Genomic DNA, 18,201 nt, shown 5'->3' with positions numbered 1-18,201 from the left:
CTGATATCGGAATACAGCAAAGTTGCAGGATACAAAATCAACACACAGAAATCTGTGGCTTTCCTATATACTAACAATGAACCAACAGAGAGAGAAATCAGGAAAACAACTCCATTCACAATTGCATCAAAAAAAATAAAATACCTAGGAATAAACCTAACCAAAGAAGTGAAAGACTTATACTCTGAAAACTACAAGTCACTCTTAAGAGAAATTAAAGGGGACACTAACAGATGGAAACTCATCCCATGCTCGTGGCTAGGAAGAATTAATATCGTCAAAATGGCCATCCTGCCCAAAGCAATATACAGATTTGATGCAATCCCTATGAAACTACCAGCAACATTCTTCAATGAACTGGAACAAATAATTCAAAAATTCATATGGAAACACCAAAGACCCCGAATAGCCAAAGCAATCCTGAGAAAGAAGAATAAAGTAGGGGGGATCTCACTCCCCAACTTCAAGCTCTACTATAAAGCCATAGTAATCAAGACAATTTGGTACTGGCACAAGAGCAGAGCCACAGACCAATGGAACAGACTAGAGAATCCAGACATTAACCCAGACATATATGGTCAATTAATATTTGATAAAGGAGCCATGGACATACAATGGCGAAATGACAGTTTCTTCAACAGGTGGTGCTGGCAAAACTGGACAGCTACATGTAGGAGAATGAAACTGGACCATTGTCTAACCCCATATACAAAAGTAAACTCAAAATGGATCAAAGACCTGAATGTAAGCCATGAAACCATTAAACTCCTGGAAGAAAACATAGGCGAAAACCTCTTAGACATAAACATGAGTGACCTCTTCTTGAACATATCTCCCCGGGCAAGGAAAACAACAGCAAAAATGAGTAAGTGGGACTATATTAAGCTGAAAAGCTTCTGTACAGCAAAAGACACCATCAATAGAACAAGAAGGATCCCTACAGTATGGGAGAATATATTTGAAAATGACACATCCGATAAAGGCTTGACGTCCAGAATATATAAAGAGCTCACACGCCTCAACAAACAAAAAACAAATAACCCAATTAAAAAATGGGCAGAGGAACTGAACAGACAGTTCTCCAAAAAAGAAATACAGATGGCCAACAGACACATGAAAAGATGCTCCACATCGCTAATTATCAGAGAAATGCAAATTAAAACTACAATGAGGTATCACCTCACACCAGTAAGGATGGCTGCCATCCAAAAGACAAACAACAACAAATGTTGGCGAGGCTGTGGAGAAAGGGGAACCCTCCTACACTGCTGGTGGGAATGTAAGTTAGTTCAACCATTGTGGAAAGCAGTATGGAGGTACATCAAAATGCTCAAAACAGACTTACCATTTGACCCAGGAATTCCACTCCTAGGAATTTACCCTAAGAATGCAGCAATCAAGTTTGAGAAAGACAGATGCACCCCTATGTTTATTGCAGCACTATTTACAATAGCCAAGAATTGGAAGCAACCTAAATGTCCATCAATAGATGAATGGATAAAGAAGATGTGGTACATATACACAATGGAATACTACTCAGCTATAAGAAAAGGGCAAATCCAATCATTTGCAGCAACATGGATGGAGCTGGAGGGTATTATGCTCAGTGAAACAAGCCAAGCGGAGAAAGAGAAATACCAAATGATTTCACTTATCTGTGGAATATAAGAACAAAGGAAAAACTGAAGGAACAAAACAGCAGCAGAATCACAGAACTCAAGAATGGACTAACAGGTACCAAAGGGAAAGGGACTGGGGAGGATGGGTGGGTAGGGAGGGATAAGGGGGGGAGAAGTAGGGGGGTATTAAGATTAACATGCATGGGGGGGTAGGAGAAAAGGGAGGGCTGTACAACACAGAGAAGGCAAGTAGTGATTCTACAACATTTTGCTATGCTGATGGACAGTGACTGTAAAGGGGTTTATAGGGGAGACCTGGTATAGGGGAGAGCCTAGTAAACATAATATTCGTCATGTAAGTGTAGATTAGTGATAGCAAAAAAAAAAAGGGCAGTTCCTGTGTGGTAACCTCCAACGAGTTCTACACAAGGGTATAAAGGGCATATAAAAGTGTAGGCAAAGGGTCTGTTTGTGTTTATACAGAGGATCAAAGCCTAATTGGGCTACCCCGAAAATGAACTAAGATACGATATGAAAAAGAACTTCCAACATCTGCACCCTCTGGAAGACTCATGCCAGAAGATGATCATCAAAAAACCCCAACAAAGATCCACGCACTGCTACAGCTGTAGATGCACTCATCCCACCAGTTCCTGGACCTGCCATGGGAATGAGGAAGGAGATATCTAAGCTGGCCTGTGCATACAGTAAAACAACAAAATTGGACTGGATCTATACTGTTGGAACTCAACCATGAATTTGGAGAAGTGCAAATTGTAGCACTCCAAAGTCTTACAACTACAAACTCTTTATTGTTAAAAGAACATATGGCATGTGAACAGTCCCCAGGAATGGGTTGTTTTAATTTGTCTGATTTCTCTCAGACTGTTCAAGTTCATTTGGACAATATCCACCATATCATAGATAAGTTTTCACAAATGCCTAAGGTGCCTAACTGGTTTTCTTGGTTTCACTGCAGATGGCTGGTAATTACAGATATGCTTTGGTTATGTAACTATACTCCTATTATGTTAATGTGTGTGTGCAATTTAAGTAGTAGCTTAAAACCTATACATGCTGAAGTTACTCTACAAGAAGATATATCAAAGAAATAATCAATCTTCCCATGTTTTCTTCCGCCTGCTACTTCTATAGCTTTTCTTCTTCCTTCCTAATTACAACCCTTAAATAGAATTCGTGCCTCATATCAAATTTACCGAGTATCATAATTCTTCCAAGTGGTAAAGATACCTCAAGACAAATGCTGGGCACAGAAGCCACAGGGCATAAATATGCAAAGAAGTAAAAAGCTAACTTTTTCAAACAATAAGGCTTCTCTCTCACTTACCAACTTCACATTTCCCTGTATGGCCCTGGAAGATGACTGGTTAGCCAGAGACGGGTAAGATTCCTCAAGGGAGGAACAACCTAAGACAGGCACAGTCGCAGGGGGGCCATCAGGTGAGAAATTGGGGATCAACAGAGGTGAGGCTTAGAACCTCACCCCCCCGTTCTGAGAGAAATCTTCTGCATACGTGGATGTTTTATTGCCCTGGTCTAGCTTGGATTAACACATAGTCTACAGGCACACACCTGATCATCTACATGTGCTCTCTTACAACACTAAACTATGTTTTCTACCTTTATCTTGTATCTACCTACCACTTCAGCATTTTATTAAAAATAATAATAATAAAGAGAGAAATGTGGTATCCACATATAAATCAAGTATAAAAACCAAATCAGTATTCATATTTGAACTGACTGTTTATAGTTCATAATGCATGAGCAAAACCGAAAGTTTCTGTGATGACTGCCCTTGTACTGTTCACTATGTAACTTATTCATTATGTAAGAATTTGTTCTACATGTAAAAACTTGTTTGTTATGCCTCAGAAGATTGGAGACTGACAAAAATTAGGCTTGGGGTGGAATAATGATTGTGCATTGAGCATTGACTCCCCTATACAGAATTTTATTGTCGTTAACAACCATTTGATCAATAAATATGAGAGATGCCCTCACAAAAAAAAAAAAAAAAAAAAAAAAAGGACAGACTTCCAATGGTAAAATAAATAAGTAACCGGGATGTAATGTATAGCATAAGGAATATAGTCAAGATATTGTAACAGCCTGGTAGGGTGATAGCTGGAACCTAGAATTATGTATATAAATGTTCTACCACTGTGTTGTACACTTGAAACTCATGTAATGTAATACTGTGTGTCAACTACCCTTCAATAAAAAATAATAATTATAAAAAAAAAAAAAAAAAGGTATTGAAAGAATCTTAATCTACAAATCTCAACCTAGCTTACACCAAGAACAGCATCTACATCATGCAGCCCAATACCAGGCCCTGCCTTCCAAGACTGAGATTTGAAGATAGCCAGATTAGGTTTAAGGGAATGGCCACCTATGAAGGTGGACCTGAGTTAGAAAAGCCCTTTCTCTTCAAGAGTTTGTGGAAAGTCTAAACTAGCACAGGAAGTCTATTTCTTCTCTACCTGGGCTCTTCTAATTAAAATTAGAAAATCTTAATTGGAACCTATTCTTTAGAAATCTTCAGTTAATGCTGCCCTGTAAAGACAGATCACACTTTTATCAATTTCAACCCCGCTGAGCATGGTTAGAGAAACTACTGCTTTAGTACATTAAGTTATTTGGTTTTGGAAGCCCACATTCTAACCTTCAACTTCTTACTTTAAACTTGGTCCCATTAAATTTAGTTTCCCAAGGCCTAGGTAAGATAAAGAAATCAAAAATTTAAAAAAAGGTATTATCAGGGAATAACTCATCTCCCATAATATTTGACACACAGGATACCAAATCCTACCTGGCTAAAAGGGCCTTGGCAATACTTACATCACTAAGGAAAGTGCTGATCTACTGCACACAGCTTCAAGGAGAAAAAGTGGGGTAAGAAGCAAGGGTGAAGAGGGAGTACACAGACTACAGCTCCATGCTTAAGAAACATTTGGGCCATCAAAGGCCCCTCTCCCACATGAAGATATTCATTTACCTGCTTCAAATGCATCAAGTCATGTATATACACTATTACGCAGCCATGTTCTGCAAAAGTCTCTAATCCAGCATCCATTAGATTAGGTTTGAATTCTGCTGGCTAAGTCCCAGCCTCTCAGGGCTGGCATCAAATAGGGAGGCTGGAGTAGGGTTTCAAACACCTGTTTCAGTTTTTTAAGTGTCCAATTCAGGCCACTGTGCTCTGGCAACAGGGATCCTGATGATGTGGGTTCTCTTATACCAGATCCTCAATTTAAAAAGCCTAGCCCCTCAGGGGAGGGAAAGATAGACTGGGGGTTAGAGCCACTTTGCAGAACTGTTTCTTATAAAATTGAAGACATATCTATGCTATGATCCAGCAGTTTAACTCTTAAGTATTTATCCAAGAGAAATTAAAACATTTGTTCACAGAAAGACTGACATATAAATGTTTATAGCAGTCTATTCATATTAGACAAAAACTGGAAAAAATCCAAATGTCCTTCAATAAAAGAACAAATAAATTCTCTTACAGTTTATCCATACAATTGAATACTGTTAATAAAACAAAACAAATTAAAAAAACAAATAAAACTAGTGATACATGCAACATGAATTGCAAAAACATGCTAAGTAAAAAGAAGCTAGATATGAGAGAGTATACCCTGTATGACTCCATTTATGTGAAATACAAAAACAAAATTAATCTATGGTAATATAATAAAACACAGAAAGTGGTTTTGTGTATGTGTGCAGGGGATAATTTAAAGGTGGCATGAGGAAATTTTCTGGGGTGATGAAATTGTTCTGTATCTTTTTTTATGGTGGTTACCTGGGTTTATAGAGTTATCAAAATTTAATTAAGTGAACACCTAAGGTCTTTACATTTTATTTTGTGTTAATTATATCTCAATTTAAAAAAAGAAAAGAGAGCTGGGGGCTTAGGGTTAGCCTCCCCTACTTGGCATTATTTGGGAGAATGAAGATACAGAATAGAAGAAACAAATTTGCTTCCCAACTCACCATTCTAGGAGCAGAGGCTCAACAGCCAGCTGAGCTGCCACCTCAGTGCCCCTTGGGCAACCTCTGGGGAAAGGAGATTTTCAGGTGGTAACTGATATACCCTCAGTGGGACCTGTTGCTCCCCAAAGGAACCACTGAAATGTCTTCAACATTGCTTACTGCCCATTGCTAAAATATCATCAGGTTTCCAATTTAGAAGAAAGTTCACATATAATAAAAGGTAGGTCTTCAGTACTTACAGCTCAGTCTTAAAAATTAAATTGTAACCATAGTAATAGACAAATCAGAGCTCTAGTTTCAGAATGGCCACTGCTCTATCATGAGGCCTTATACAAGACATGACCTTCTCTAAGACATAGTTCTTTCTCTATAAAATGGAGATGACCTCTATGATTCATTTTAGTTTTATCACTGTATGATTTTATAATTTTAAAGTTCATGTGGCCTCCAGGATCAGATGTAAAAAGCCTTGTAATCCTTCTCAGCACTGTTATAGAAACTCATCCTTTAGCCTACTGAGGACCCATTGGGATTTTGCCTATCATGTGAAATGATTTCTCCCCTCTAACATAAAGAGTTAGACTCAGGGAGAAAAACAACACATCTAAGATGTGAGAGGCTGTTCCAACGTGGCACAAGATAAAAGAATAGATACGCCAAAATCCAGACTAGAGAAGAAAACAAACTTATATCAAGTGCCTAGTATGTGAAAGGCACACATTGTACTAGGCACCTTGCACACATCATTTCATTTAACCCTCAGAAGAACTCTGTAAGACAAGTTTTTATCTCTATTTTATAGATGAAAATGGAGGTCCAAGTAGGTTGAATAACTGCCCAAGACTACACAGAGATGGGATTTGAACCCAAGTCTACCAATTCCATATAAGTTGGAGATCCCAGATCTCCTAGGGGCCCTGTGAAATCCTAGAATTTTCTTGCAAATAATCCATTTCATGTGTCTTGGGTAGTCCTTAGCACTTGCAGAAGAAAGGGTTAAACCTACAGTTAGGAAGGGGAAATTCCCTAAAAAATTGAAACACATGCTGTGGTTCTGACTAAATTTCACACCCGTTTTGTTGAGCAACATCCATAGTGTGTGAGAAAAGATTCCTTCCCCACTCCAGGCCCTATCCTTTATGCATTCTACCACCTGCTGCCTTCCTTCAGACTAAACTGACAGGGAGGAAGGGAGAAAGACTATACATCTTTGCTGGAAGCATATTTTAGCCAGTGGTTAGTAAACCCAGGGTAGGAAGAAGCACTATATGAAAAAAAGGAATAACACTTTGTCATTTCTATTTGGACCAACATAGGAAGAAACTCCTATGATTTAAACCATAAAGAGGGAAAGTATTGAAATGATTTCACTTATTTGTGGAGTATGAAACAAGGCAAAACGGATGGAACAAAATAGTAGTAGACTCACAGACACTGAGAAGGGACTAGCGATTACCAAGGGGGAGGGGCTGGGGATTCAAGGGCACAATAATTTGCAATCACAATATAGGTTGGTCACAGGGATGGTAGTACAGCATGGAGAATACAGATAATGATTCTGTAGTATCTTACTACATCGATGGACAGTGACCGCACTGGAGGGGGTGAGGACTAGATAATATGGGTAAAGGTTGAACCACTGAGTTGTATATCAATGATACTTTAACAAAAAATAATAAAAAAAAAAAAGAGGGAAGGGGTTGGACTTACACTGGGGAGTCTAGGGGGAGGCTGTCCTTCCTGGAGAGTAGGCAGAATTCAGGAGAACAAGGCCAGATCATACCTTCCCCCTTGTCTGATATTTCATGCTCAAGTGAACTCTGTATTTCTGTCCATCACAGTTATTCTGCACCCAGGAGAGTAAGTGGGAAAGTAGAAACATTACTTTTTTTTTTCCCTCTCTGCTACTCCCTTCAACCAGATTCCTGCTTCTAATATACTGAATATAACTACACTGAATATAGTTATTTGGTACTGCAAGTTGTCTGGATAAAAGAAGCTTGTGAAAACCTAACAGTGTAGGGTAGTTACCTGGTGTAAAAGAAGGAAGAAAAAGAAGATAAGAACAAAATGAACAAATACTATGATGATGATTAGTCTCCAAAGACAATTAATACAGTGGCACCCCTCACATGCCCCTCATCTGACCGAGAGGTGGAACTTATGTCTGCTCCCTTTGAATCTGGTCTGTGACTGCTTTTACAGATACAATGTAGAGGAAGTGGCAATCTGGCACTACCACACCTGGGCATTAAAAAGGCTTTGAAGCTTCTATTTCTTTCATTTTAGGGATGTGAGCTCCCATGTACAAAGTCTGAGCTATTCTGTGGGAGAGAGAAGTCATGAGGAGAAGCCCTGGAGACTGATGCATCATGTCCAAAGAAACCACATGGCACCAGAAATCCAAGTACAGCCATAGATGACTGCAATTGCAAGAAAGACCCTGAGTGAGACCATTAGAAGAACTGCCCAGCTGAGCCCAAGTCAACCTATGGAATTGTGAGATATAATAAAATGGTGGTTCAGTAATCAAGACAATTTGGTACTGGGACAAGAACAGACCCACAGACCAGTGGAACAGAATAGAGAGTCCAGATATTAACCCAAGCATATATGGTCAATTAATCTACGATAAAGGAGCCATGGATATACAATGGGGAAATGATAGCCTCTTCAACAGCTGGTATTGGCAAAACTGGACAGCTACATGTAAGAGAATGAGACTGAATTACTGTCTAACTCCATACACAAAAATAAACTCGAAATGGATCAAAGAACTGAATGTAAATCATGAAACCATAAAACTCTTAGAAGAAAACATAGGCAAAACTCTCTTGAATATAAACATAAACAACTCATTCATCAACATATCTCCATGTGCAAGGGAAACAAAAGCAAAAATGAACAAGTGGGACTATATAAAACTAAAAAGCTTCTGTATGGCAAAGGACACCATCAGCAGAACAAAAAGGCATCCTACAGTATGGGAGAATATGTTCATAAATGACATATCCAATAAGGGGTTGACATCCAAAATATACAAAGAGCTCACGCACCTCAACACACAAAAAGCGAATAATCCAATTAAAAAATGGGCAGAGGAGCTGAAAAGACAGTTCTCCAAAGAAGAAATTCAGAGGGCCAACAGACACATGAAAAGATGCTCCACATCACTAATCACGAGAGAAATGCAAATTAAAACCACAATGAGATATCACCTCACACCAGTTAGGATAACCACCATCCAAAAGACAAACAACAAATGTTGGCAAGGTTGTGGAGAAAGGGGAACCCTCCTACACTGCTGGTGGGAATTTAAATTAGTTCAACCATTGTGGAAAGCAGTATGGAGGTTCCTCTAAAAGCTTAAAATAGAAATACCATTTGACCCAGGAATTCCACTTCTAGGAATTTACCCTAAGAATACAGCAGCCCAGTTTGAAAAAGACAGATGCACCCCTATGTTTATTGCAGCACTGTTTACAATAGCCAAGAAATGGAAGTGTCCATTAGTAGATGAATGGAAGAAGAAGATGTGGTACATATACACAATGGAATATTATTCAGCCGTAAGAAGAAAACAAATCCTACCATTTGCAACAACATGGATGGCGCTAGAGGGTATAATGCTCAGTGAAATAAGCCAGGCGGAGAAAGACAAGTACCAAATGATTTCACTCATATGTGGAGTATAAAAACAAAGAAAAAACTGAAGGAACAAAACAGCAGCAGAATCACAGAACCCAAGAATGGACCAACAGTTACCAAAGGGTAAGGGACTGGGGTGGATGGGTGGGAAGGGAGGGATAAAGGTGGGGGGAAGAAAGGGGGCCTTACGATTAGCATGTGTAATGTTGGGGGGGTACAGGGAGGGCTGTGCAACACAGAGAAGACAACTAGTGACTCTACAGCATCTTACTACACTGATGGACAGTGACTGTAATGGAGACTTGATAATGAGGGGAATCTAGTAACCACAGTGTTGCTCATGTAATTGTATATTAATACCAAAAAAAATAAAAAAATAAAATGGTGGTTGTTTTAAGCCACAAAGTTTTACAGTGGTTTGTTATGTAGCAATAAATAACTGAAACAGCTGGCTTGTGTTAATAATGAAACTAACAGTTCTTTTGTCTTGGGCATTAACAAAATATAGTGCAGGAATATAGGAAAATCTACTCATTTTTAGTTAAAATAAAAGGAACTTACAATGGGGGAAATCCCATTCTCATTAGCAATTGAAAATAAAAGTACCTAAGAATAAACTTAAGAAACTTAACAGCACATAAATGGGGGGCAAGAACAACCTACAAATTTTACTACACTCACAAAAGAAGTCTTGAATAAATCAAGAAGCTATAACATGTTCCTGGATAGGGAGGTCAAATATACTAAAAAGATGTCAATTATCCCCATATTAACTTAATGTTTTGAATCAATATCCCACGGAAATTTTTAAAAGAACTTGAGTCAGTGACTCTATACTTCACGTGAAAGAATACCAGATAGGATAGCCAGAATATTTTTAAAAACAACTAATGACAGGAAGTTTGCTGTATCATTTTAAAATGTATGACAAAACTATAAAGAATAAAGTTATATTACTAGCCAAAGAATAGGTAGAACAATATATAGTATATAACATATGATAAGCAAATATTCAATATATGATCCTGTAACACATGGCTAATTATTAGGGGGTAAAAGTTAAATTCCTACTTCACTTGACAAAATTAATTCTATTTAATTAAATGAAGATACTAATTAATTCACTCAACAAATAGTTATGATCACCAACTCTGTGCCAGTCACTGGGCTAGACAACAGAAATACAGTGTGGAGCAAAGCAACGCAATCCTTGCCCTCATGGAGTTTCTGTGTAGTGGAAAAGAGAGCCATTAGGCTGGGGCTCATACAAGTATTATGAATGAGAAGTGCAAGGTGCTAAGAGTGTTCAAGAGTTAAATATTTTCTGTAACACATGGTGTAGGGGGGATCATGGAGAAGACAGTGTAGCACAGAGAAGACAAGTAGTGACTCTGTGGCATCTTACTAAACTGATGGACAGTGACTGTAATGGGGTATGGGAGGGCACTCAATATGGGTGAATGTAGTAACCACATTGTTTTTCATGCGAATCCTTCATAAGGGTGTATATCAATGATACCTTAATAAAAAATAAAAATAATTAGAATTAGATAATATATATATGTAACATCATTCTATGTTGACAGATAATAACTACACTACTTGGGGTGAACATTTAATGATGCAGATTACTGCTGAATCACTGTTGTATATATAACGTTGTATCTCAACTATACTTCAATTTTAAAAAGTTAAAAAACTGGAACATATAACAGGTAGAATAAACTGACCTGAGGTGAAGAGAAAGTAGTGAATGGGATTCATCCACATATTCTTTGCAAAAGAAAAGGAAATAAAAGCAGAGCTGAAAAGGCTGAATACCAAGTGCCTTTGGAGAGAAGCACCAAAGAGAAACAAGCTCTGAAACGGAAGCACCGGGCAAAGTGTGAGAAAACAGAAGGACCAGATCAGAGAACAGAAAAAAATGGATGGAAGGGGAATCACTGAAAAACTAATGTAAGATCTCCCAACATCAAATGACATGATTTTCTAGATCAAAAGGAAGCTCAACTGAGAACTTAGAACAATGAATAAAAAGAGACCCACACCAAGTCCAGGTGTTTTTTAGAACACTGGTAACAAAGAGATTACAAAGCACTGAGAATCAATATGGCAATCAGGCGACTCAAGATCAACAGTGGAAATGAGAAGAAAAAGAAGCAAAGTCACCACATTCTAAACGAAAATAATTCCCAAGCTAGAATTTTACATCCTATCTAATCTTCAACTGAGTAGCTGTACAGAATAAAAAGTTTCAGATATGCAAGATCTAAAAAATTTATATCCCAGGTGTCCTTTCCTAGGAAACTTTGGAGGATTTTTTTTTTAAACCAAAATGAGAGAGAAAACCAAAAGAGAAAAGGACATGTGATTCCCATAAATATATTGGGAAGATGGAAGGAAGGAAAATGGGAATCCAGAGAAAAGTGAAGTTTTCGATAATGACAGTTGTGCTTGACGCCTGGACAGCAGTCAATGCTGAATGGAAGAAGAGGACAGGAGGCTCTGAGAAGGTCTCTAAGAAGAGATAAAAATGGAATAGAAGAGCTCTGTGTTTGATCGTATGGGAAAATATTCAGAGTTTTAAAAACTTACTGTAGAACTTAAGAAGAAATAGTGACAGTAACAGAAAACTAAACATTTTTTTTAAAGAGAAATACTTGACTTGGTAGTGAATAACATGTAAGATTTTAGTAAGGTAAAGAATGAGTATCAGTTTAACCAATTGGAGATAAATATATTGGGAAGATGGAAGGAAGGAAAATGGAAATACCAAGTACTGCAAAACTGTTATCTCTACACCTAGAGTAACTGTCAGCAGATATTGCTTCAAATGTAAAAATCCTGTTTTTTAAAAGATGGTACCAGAATACTATTTAGAAACATAAAAGTAAATACCTTAGCAAACAGCTAAGAGTTTAGGGAGGGAACCTTAAAAGGTTGGAGGGAGGGAAAGTAGCATTGATTATACGCCTTGCAGCACTATTTGACTTTTTAAAACCATGTATTACCTAAGTAGAAATAAAAATAATGAAAAGAACCTATTATAAAGAAAGAAGAGTAATAGGCAAAGAATATTGTACAAAGATTTTTATACCACATTGCTTATAATATTGAAAACTGGAAATAATCTAAATAACCAATGACAGGAAACTTTAAATTGAAACATTCATAAAATGAATATCATTAAATCTTGTTTTTAAGAATGTGTAATGATGTGGGAAAACATACATTATAAATAATAAAGAAAAAAGTGAGAAGCAAATATATATAGACTATGATCTCAATTTGGCTAAAGGGTGCTATTTGTGTGTGCATATGCATAAAAAAAAGATAAAATAATAGTTATTTCTAGGTGATTGGACTATGTATGACTTTTATTTCCATCTCTTTATACTCTTCTGTAGTTTCTAGAATTTTCTACATGGAATATTCTTATTAGATAATTATGAATGTTATTTTTAATATTTTTAAAAAGCTAGTTGGAAAAAAAGGGAGAATTAGGCAGCCTAAATCAGTCTGATGGAATATGATCACTAAGTTTTAGTAAAATTGTCACTTACCCAAAACCTAATATAAATACTGATTTTGTTGTTCATGAACAGCTAAAAATGATTTTTCTACTGTAATATTCTCTCCATTTTCAGAAAATTAAAAATAATAATAAAAACTTGGCACAAGATCACTGAAGCATTACTGGCCTTTCTAGAATCAAATACCTCATTCTCTCCTTCAAAAAATAATATATTGTATCTCTCTTGGGCCTGGCCCTATGCTAGACTTTGGAGATATAAAGATGAATAATCCACAGTCCTTGTTTACAGACTACAGACTACACTAGCTTGTATGACCATGGTCAAACTTCACATTTTTGGGGTCTTAATTTATTAATTTTTCTGTCTATCCATCTAAAAGGATAGAAACTGGAAATGCCTACCTAGGTATGAAATAATGACCATGATTTCTAATTGTCAGGCATGCCAAGTGTTCCTACTTGTTACCTGGGGCAGTTTTAATCTGTAGCTCACACAGGACCTACATGGTTGTTGTTCCTAATGCTTGTTGAATAATCACTAGTACTGGGATTAGAAAGAATATGAAGGAAGGGGAAGGGGAAGAGGACAACTGAAATTACCAAGAAATGTAAGCAGGCCACGTCCTCACCTAAACTATACTCAGTCAAAAACAAGAGAGGTAGAGCCTAAACATAGAGGTTTGAGCTTAGAGGATGAGCTAAACATAGAGGTAAATGTCAAGAGACTACTGGCCTCATTTGGATATGAACTGGTATGCCACTTTAAAATAAAGTGGATAAAGAATGACAAAGAAGACTGAGGAGTACAAGCAATGAAGAGGACTACCACTGCCCACCTAGCAGTAAAACTGGCAAGTACTACTGCCACCAAGATGTGTCAAGATCCCTATTCTGGGTTAGTTCTTATCCATTGGTTCAAGGTACACAAGGTCACTGTTTTGATGGCGGTAACAAAACCACGATCTTCCCAAGAGTTTAGGCCTGGCTTTCTTACTACTCACTTTCTCAATTTCAGCAAAGATAACTATCCTTGATTTCTTGCTACCAGAATTAATCTCTTTCTTCTTGGTATTTCTAAAGTGCTGTTGTTTACTTTAACATATTCTGGTTTATGGAATACTAATTGTAGTCTGTAAACTCCTGGAAAGCAGAGAGGAACAAGGCTTCTTTGCTTTGTGTTAAATACCATGTACAATTGAGGGCCTATCATAAACATAGTATGCTCAACCAATGTTTCTGATTTCATTGAAAAGGATCACAGAGAAATCTAAAAGAAATCCACACCCCTGTTTTCCTATCAAAGATTTCTTGTCATTTCCAGGAAAAAATTAGTAAAAAGTAGTATTTACAAGGGATAGGGCAGCACCTGAACAGAAGGTCCCCCCATATGTGACCAGTAGTCGCTGGCCAAGAGTGAGAGTCTAGAGAAGTAACATCTTGGAGAACAGTCTGCCAATGGTGATGGAAAGCAGCCTAAAATTTGAGGTGGTTGTACTGGCGGAGGGGGAGATGAAGGAGAGGCCATTTTGTGCTCTTTGGGGAAAATGTTAATGAGAGGTTTCACAAATGTCAGACTTGCCTGATTAAACGAAGCAGCTAGGTAGATGTTTCTCATATTAATGCCATCTCTGCTAAAAGAGCAAAGAGGGGGAAGAAAAGGAGGTTTGAGGAAGGAAAATGACAAACCTCAATTATTTACAAAAGAAATTATGCTTCTGTAAGCTTGGGCAAGGATATCAAAGAAGAGAACTGTTACCTGGCCAGCTTGGCTGCTTTACCTCCTTGCCCCTTTCAAAAAGAAAAATTTAAGCCCCGAAGCCAGGAGAGGAGATAGACGAGTGTGCCTGGTGCCCTGCCTAGTGTCTACTGATTAAAGAACTCAAAGAATCTAAACAAGTGAAGTCACAGCAAGTTCTGTGAATAGTTGCTCTTAAAACTCAAAGAAAGAAAAAGTATAGGGGGGAAATTATTGAAATAATTGATATGTTTAAGGGATTTCTTCCTCCTTACTTTGCACCTGTACCTTACAAGTTTTTATAGTTTCTGCCATTTAAATTAAAGGCTAGGGGTGGGCAAATGCTGTTGATTAGAGAACTCAGCCTCCTTTTGCTTTTGTTTCTCTTCAGCCCGGCCTGCAATTGTGTCCCAATCAACCAACATTAATACAGATACACAGAGGTATTTATTTGCTGCTGATTCTGCCTGGCTGTATTCAGACTCTATCTCCATGTGTATTTAATAAATCACACTAGTTAGGTGGACAGGATTAGTTCCAAGGCACCTAATGACTATATCATGAACTGCAGCATTAAAGGGATTAATATTAATCTGAGCTGTTGGAGTTCAGTGGGAAAGGCCAGTCCGTTCTCCAATGGGAGCTCTCCAGCGGGCAAGAAATCCTCAACAAGACCAGGAAGATTAATGAGGGCTTCTACATTCTGCCTGCAAATCTTCACCTACCAGGGTGTGGGGTAGAGAATCCCAGCCCAGACGAGCTCATAAATAACCCACAATATCACAAGTATTTGGGGCAGCTGAGCACCAGCAAGGGCGGGCCAGCCAGCCCTCTCCATCTTCTCTTCCTGTAACCCACACCACCGAGATGGCACAAGAATTTTACAGGCCCACACAGCCGCCGGTTTTGTTTTCTTTCACATAAGGGCCCACACCTCATAAATCACTTTCTTATTTCAGGAAAAGAAGAGTACTAAGTACAGTTTGGATTTGTGTGCACTCAGAAGAACATGAAGCTTCATGTTGTAGTATCTCTTCCTGGAAGTTGGGAAAATAATCCAGCCTCCACAATAAAAGGTTCCTGCTTTCTAGTCATGAAATCCTTCCTTTGCCCAGTGGCACAATTTCTATCTGTTAGCACCCACAGTATGCTACTCTTGCAGAGGTCTCTGGAGAGCACATTCAGAACTACTTTCTTGGTTCTGCCAAAGTGAGCACTTGCTAGGAAGAACTATATTCACAAGATGCCAAAGGAACCAGCATTTCCTTGCACAATGGCCCTAATTTAACCATTAGGATGAGCCTAGTCACACCTCAGATATCCACAGGACAAGGAACATCTTTGCTTTGATTGGCTTAGAAAGCAAACTAACGATGCCAGTGTGAGATGCAGAGAAAGCAATAGGCCACAATTAAACTCAATTCACTTGAAACTTGTTTATTCCTCAATGATTCTATAGGCATTTGAAAAAAATCACCTGGAGCAGAGTTGATTCTGTTAGAGAAATTGAAACAGCTGTTTCTACCTTGGAGCATCACAGTTTCATAGTTTGGAAACACCAAAAAATGGACTTACTCACTAAAGGCTCTTTAAACTGCAAGCACTATAGTGGATCAGTCACCAAGACATCTTTGTAATGGATGAGACTGCCCACTAGAACAGGTAGGCCCCTACCAACAAAGGTTACTGAAAGCTAACTGTCAATAAAATCTATATTTCAATAGCATCAAAATATAAGTGAATGGAGGGCCTAGTGCCAGGTTATCTGAAGTTTATAAATTGTTGCTAGCAACCTAAGCATAGACCTGCTGTGGCTGCAGCTGAGAAGGCAAGAGACCCATTAAGTGCATTATGCCTCAACCCTACAGCACTGTAGGGGCAGGGAGAGATTGAATATTTTCTAAATTTATAAACACTCCACCATATGTATAGGAGGGATGTCTAAAAGTGGGGCCCACTCAAGTTCTTTTTTAAGTAAACAAAGAGCTGAGGGTTGTTAAGGATGGATCTCAACTTTCCAGTTAAGATGGAAGAGAAGAAAACTCCTTCGTTGACAGGGAAAATGTACACTCTCAGTTAGTTCAACACTAACTGAGGTAGTTCAACTTTGGGAAAATTCACAGGGTACAGGAGTGGTTGCTTCTACAGCCAATAAAGGCAGTCCACTTGAGTAGGAACAGAAGAAAATTAGGCCATAACCACAATTCATGTCTTCCTGACAGCCAGGCTGGTTAGCATAAAGTTCTCAAAGGATTTATAGGGCTTTCTTACCACCCTTACCAAACCAAAGTTCATAAGCTCCCATCAGACGTCCATGCCCTGTTCTCCACTAGACAGATACACAGGAATAGCAGCAGGAGACCATCCTGGAGGAAAAGATGGGCACGTGCAGCAACTTTTCTTGATAGCTGCAAAAAGCTCAATTCTCTCTCTTCACCCACATTCCCTGTACCATTTCTTCACCTTCCCACCCCCTGCAGCCTCTCCCCTGGTCCTAAAAAATTAACCATCCTACATATAAGAGTCCAAAGCCCTTTCTTCATAGTTGAGTCAGCCCAACTTAAGGCTCAAGCCAATGGCCTCAGGACAGGTAAAAACATTAATCGGAAGTGTTACCGTGTTAAGATCATGTGTATGCACCACAGCAATCTGCTTAGAGTTTCCGCCCCAAGAAAGAATGACTGCAAGTATTTGTAGTACTTAATGCCAGACATTCCTGTCCTTCTAAACAAATAAATTCTCAAACCATCAGAGGGAAGATGCTCCCCAGACATAAGGAACATGTGTTACATAAGTCTATGGGAAGGGGACTTCTGTAAGCAGCAGTGAACTCTCTTTCCTCAAAGCACTTTCTAAAGGAGAGCACCCTGCACACTGCTGATTGCCCAGGCCATCATGTACACAGGAACAGGGCCATCCAGCAGGACACATCAGGCTCCAGGAATGCTGAAGTCTACATATTTGCCATTCAATACCAAAATGGCTTTTCAAGTTCAATCAGCTATAAATGTTGCTTTGTTTTAATTTTCCACTGAACTTCCTGGAACCTATTATCCAACTGTCAGGGATGTATATTTAGCAAGAGCAACATGGCCTCTTTGCAACTGCCCCACTGCTCATGTCACCTCTAATAAATAGAAAATCAGCCCCTTCCTCAATCCCTGTGGCTTGGGGCTGGTAACAGTTTTGGGTATAGAGGCCACAAACTGGCCAACCCCACCCCCCATAGTTACCTGCAAACCCCAAATCTCTCCTAGCTTAATGCTGCTGCAACGTTTTCTGAGAGTCCCAGGAAAAATCCCTAGTGCTTGTCCTCAACAGGATATAAGCATACAAGCATGCATGCTTCTATTTTAGGGGATGCCAGTAGTAGGAATGACTTAACAGAGACCAGAAATCTAACATAGATTAATAGGAATCTCAACCAATACAAGCATAACAGATTCTAAAATATTCAATGCCAACATAACATATTACATTTAAAAGGAAAGATGTGAAAAATCAAAATCAGGATTAAGAATAAGCAGGGCAAATACGGGTAAAGGTAGTAAACACATTGTTTTTTCATGTGAAACCTTCGTAAGAGTGTATATCAATAATACCTTTATAAAAAAAATAAGCAGGGCAGACAGATGATT

The 18,201-nt window shown here is 38.5% G+C and overlaps 1 protein-coding gene across 7 annotated transcripts in view; it reads right to left on the bottom strand.

The window, feature by feature from the left end:
• The window catches only part of GBF1 (golgi brefeldin A resistant guanine nucleotide exchange factor 1), a 131,115-nt gene that overhangs the window by 59,184 nt on the left and 53,730 nt on the right, over positions 1 to 18,201 (bottom strand). Inside the window, exon 2 of one of the 7 annotated variants that reach the window (XM_057506255.1) lies at positions 5,646 to 5,708. The exons of the other annotated variants lie outside the window; for them this stretch is intronic. The gene's annotated coding sequence lies outside the window, so the exon portion shown is untranslated. The remainder of the gene's footprint in view (positions 1 to 5,645; positions 5,709 to 18,201) is intronic. 7 annotated transcript variants of the gene reach the window in all.

Source organism: Manis pentadactyla, chromosome 8 (genome assembly GCF_030020395.1).
Source record: "Manis pentadactyla isolate mManPen7 chromosome 8, mManPen7.hap1, whole genome shotgun sequence".
Taxonomy (NCBI): Eukaryota; Metazoa; Chordata; class Mammalia; order Pholidota; family Manidae; genus Manis; species Manis pentadactyla.
Note: the sequence above shows the minus strand (reverse complement) of the source record. Positions and strands in the feature narration are given on the sequence as shown.